Genomic DNA, 4,646 nt, shown 5'->3' with positions numbered 1-4,646 from the left:
AGTCTTCACCGGCAAACGTCAAGTGCAAGAGCTTGCCGTCCGTGCAGTTGGTGGCCGTCGAGCCGTTGACACTGTCGACGATCGTGGCGCTCTCGAGACTCGACTGCATGAGCTCGACAGGCGGCACGCGCGACTGGTCCAGGCACGACGCCGACACTTGGAGGTCGTTCTTGGACACGCGGTGGTACGCGCGCTGGTTGAGCAGCATGTACGTGTCAGTGACCTCGTCGCCCGTCGTCGACAAGAGCGCGTCAAACTGGAGCGACCCCAACCCCGACGACCGCGGCACGACGTACACCTGGACCGAGGTCTGACCGTTGATGGCCATGCTACTGCGCTTGGCGTGGATGGTGAGGCGCAGACCGGGCGTCGACTGGATCATGCTCACGATGGACGACGATGGCGCGCGGACCTTGGTGTCGTAGATGTAGTAGGCGCCGACAGATGCACAAACGACGCCGCAAAAGACGATGGCGCCGATGATGAGGTGGAGGCGCGACGACTTGCGGGACACTTGGATGTGGTTGTCGTCGTCGACGTCGTTGATCGAGGCAAAAGCGACCGTCGGGTCGTTTGTCGGCGTTGGGACAACGGCTGGCGTCGGGAGCGCGGCAGGCGTCGACATGACCATCTTGTGCTTGTGTGCGACGCAGACAATTGAAAGATGAAACTTGGTGGCGCATTTGGGTCGCGGGACCTTGAAGCGTGCGAAAACAGGTGGCGGGAGACGGGCATGAAAGGATACTCGAGGACGCGCCATATGTTGTAGTCGTCGCGGACTCAGATCGCGTAGTTGACTAAACGAGACGACGAAACCGAAGTTGCTGTGGCTCAAATGAAGAAACCATGAATATGCAAGGCAACGTAACAACATAGGAAGACTTGGACAATGGCCGAGCGAGAGGCTATGTGCGATCGCTCTTGCATCGTGATGTGCGTGGCCACGCAGTACAGTAGTACGTGTAGGTACTGAGGGGTTGAAGCGGGCACTGGCAGATTGGAAGGGTTTTGCGATAGACGCTACTGAGGTTGTTGATGCAACATTGCAGGTCGTTGCTACAGTGTATCGTTGGGTTCGACGCCTGTCCAAGGAACTACTATCTTCCGGCATGCTAGAACATAAAAGTACGGACTACCGAAGTAAGCCATGATCGTCGTGCTATGGGCATTCCTCTTGTTTATCGTTATTAGCCAATTAATCATGTACAGGCCGCATCCAGTAGAGTGTTTGCGGTCTGATGGCGCAGTGTGGACGACATTGCACACACTCGTGATGCCCCACGATCTGCACACTTCAGTTGGCATCACAGTGGACACACGCAAAACAAGAAGAGCTTGAAATTCATCGCTTTGTACGGTAATCACACAGCGAGAAAATCCCAGAACAATAGTTGGTGCACGTCACGGTTATGGAGGTCATCCCTGACGAAAAGAGCAGCCACGACAGATCCGTTCGGGGACTAACTGTAAAGAGTGGTGTACCGCAGCCCTTTTGGCACTTTGATAACGCGCCACAAGCTACGGTACGAAGTAGAGGCGGATTTGCGACGGGTGCACACCAAATGTATGGATGGGAGCCAGTCAGGCAGCTCCATCCACCACCATGTTTGGTCGGACATGATCCCTGTCGTGGGTGCGTGTCTTTCCTGCACCCGCAAATGCAAACGCACCCAAATGGCTCGCGACGGACTCCCGTCGGCGTTATGAAATTTTGAAAGACCTACTGTACGAGCCGCAAGCTGCCATGTTTTATTGAATGGTGTCTGCCACATCGGTTGGTTGTACAGCTCCACAACTCGAGCATCATTATAGTACTGTGCATGGGCGTGGTGCTGTACATTTTCGACAGCAACCGTCGCTCCGGGACTTCACGCCACATGATACAGTGTCTAGCTCAAGTGCACCATCGATTCACCATAACAACGCGCCGCGCTATTGCTGAACATGTTGCGACGGCACCATGTTCCGGTATTCGCTTGCAATTTACGGTACGCATACACCCCGATGTTGAGCCTGACAAACAGATGTTTGTAACGGCGCACAACCGCCACAAATCGGCATTTCAAAATTAAAATATTTTTATCTGGCGTGTCTTCTCGACGCGACGCACCGTGTGGGTGGGTGGTTTATGGCAGTAAATCGATAAAACACATTCGATTCTGTGTTGTCGCACCAGTCGTCCGCTAATACTACCCAGCACACAGGCCCTGCGCAGATTTCAGTGTAAAGGAGGACGTTCAAAAGTCCCATCGTGACGTCAAACGCCATCTCGCGTAGCTGCACGATTGTTGAGCACGTCGCTATGTACAAGCACCGTAGCAATGGTAAACCGCAACCGTAGTGTCCCCGTCCAGTGCATCGTTGTGGATTCCAGGCCACGAGTGATCTATGTATGATGAAGTGCCTGGTCCAAGGATAATATATTGAGCTTGGGTTGAGTTGTATTTTAAATAAGAGCAGTCTCGCAGCGTTTCGGAGTCAGTCCAACAGTGATGTTTCAAGCGAGTGGACTGATGAGCACCTTTGACTTGCGCTGACGCTCGCATCCAATTCACTCACCGACATATTTTTCCCACAGAAAAGTATACGTCGAAGAAAGGCACTGCCCTCGTCGTTATTGATAACCATTAGAGTAAGTCTCTACTATAGAGTCTGCGCTGGCTGTGTTCGCATCATGTTGGTACAAGTACTGGTACAGAACCGGGTGAATCTGCACCCAACGACGCCACTAACAATCACAAAGCAACCATGCGCGGTTGTGGGCGCGCGTCCGACTTGAACGTGAGTGGGACGCATTTCGTGTCTTGCGCTCCTCGTTGCCACGGTGGTATAGGTAGAAGGCGCCGACAGGCGCGGGTGATGGATGCGCCATCGACACGTCCGCATCAGTGACGGAAGTGGGTCAGGAGAGCTGTCAAGAGCATGCGCTCATTGGGTACATGGGTGTCTTGACCCCGAGAAACCTCGTCGTCGGTCTGGTCTGTACCAAGTGTGAGGTAGGAAGCTAATGAAAGCTGAGCGATGCTACAAGTAGCTATCTGCGACCAGGTCGTTAGTGATTAGTATGGTAACGTGGGAAGCAATCAACCATCTTGCGCTGGGGCGCTGGGGCTTGCACGACGAAACGCAATGCTAGCAAGGTGAACACGATCTCTGGGCTCACTAAGCGGCTCTGTTTGATTGGCTAAAACAATGGATTACGATTCTTGATTGGCCAGCTACTGCGTGGAGTGCCACATCGTAGCAACACCGATGTCGCTTGCAAGCCACGCAAAGAACTTTAAATACATGCAACTCTCTGGGCTGCGTGATTGCCGCATCCATTGCGTCCAACACTACCCCGTACGTACGAGCGTCTCGCGACCCGAACACAGAGCAGAAATTCCGATGCCCGTGGCACCACTGGCGGCACCGGCTTCTGAATAAGCATGTTCAAGGGACCATAGAAATAATATGTGCTTGAGTCGAGCGTACAGGCCTGGTGTCGTTGTTGATGGTACTTGCGCGGGACCGCACTCGGCGTTCTTTATCAGGCACAGCAGTTATCAGTGATCCCCAACGACCGCATTGTGACCATAACGCTGTCGCGTCAACCGGACGCGCTTGAAGTTGCACGCCATCGGGCAGGATTGAGGTCAACGGACCTTCATTGAGTGCTGGATTTACGATTCGCAGGCGTCGGGCCTCGCGAAATCGTAGCAGCGGCAGTCCATTCGTCCCGGCTTGCATAATACTTACTACGAGTCACGTTACTTGGGTCTCGTGCAGATCCAAGCATGATCAAGGGTCACCTAGGATCATGCTTGGCTCCTTCTCGGTCGCCGCCGCCTTGATGTCAGCTCCAGTACCACGGTTTCGTCGACAGAAACGTCGCCCAGTCGGTACTTAGTCTCGCAGGCTCCGAGACTAATCGCGGTTGATGCGACAGCCTGGTCGGCCGCCGCAGGCGACGACTGAAGCCCACCGGTGTCCGCTTCAATCCCAACGTGTCCACCGCGTGGCCTTGTGCAACGACGCACACGTTACTCACGACCACCGCACCCATGGATTGACGCTGGATGGCCTCTTCGCCAGACAGCGTGAGCTCACGGTACACACCCCGCGTCACCGACGTCTGAAGAACCTGTGTACAGACTAAACCCTGATTTGGCTCGTGTCGCGCTCGTCCATCATGCCCGATGCACCCTGACTGGCACGACCCTGTGCTGCCTCCCATTCTATATCGCGCCGTTTCGTCAACCTCGGAGCAGATCTGAGTCGCGACCCTGGAAGCCAGATGGCGCGACTGCAAGTATCCTTTCATCTTCGTCGTGATGATAGACAGTTCCTGCCATGTGTTGCGCGCGCCTTCAACCCGCCAGTGGCAAACCAAACCAAATGCGTGACCGCCACCAAGTTTCATCTTTCAATTGTCTGCGTCGCACACAAGCACACGATGGTCATGTCGACGCCTGCCGCACTCCCGACGCCTGCCGTTGTCCCGACGCCGACAAGCGATCCGACGGTCGCCTTTGCCTCGATCAACGACGTCGACGACGACAACCACATCCAAGTGTCCCGCAAGTCGTCGCGCCTCCGCCTCATCATCGGCGCCATCGTCTTTTGCGGCGTCGTTTGTGCATCTGTCGGCGCCTACTACATCTACG

Source organism: Saprolegnia parasitica (genome assembly GCF_000151545.1).
Source record: "Saprolegnia parasitica CBS 223.65 unplaced genomic scaffold supercont2.28, whole genome shotgun sequence".
Taxonomy (NCBI): domain Eukaryota; phylum Oomycota; class Saprolegniomycetes; order Saprolegniales; family Saprolegniaceae; genus Saprolegnia; species Saprolegnia parasitica.
This window is presented reverse-complemented; position numbering follows the sequence as displayed.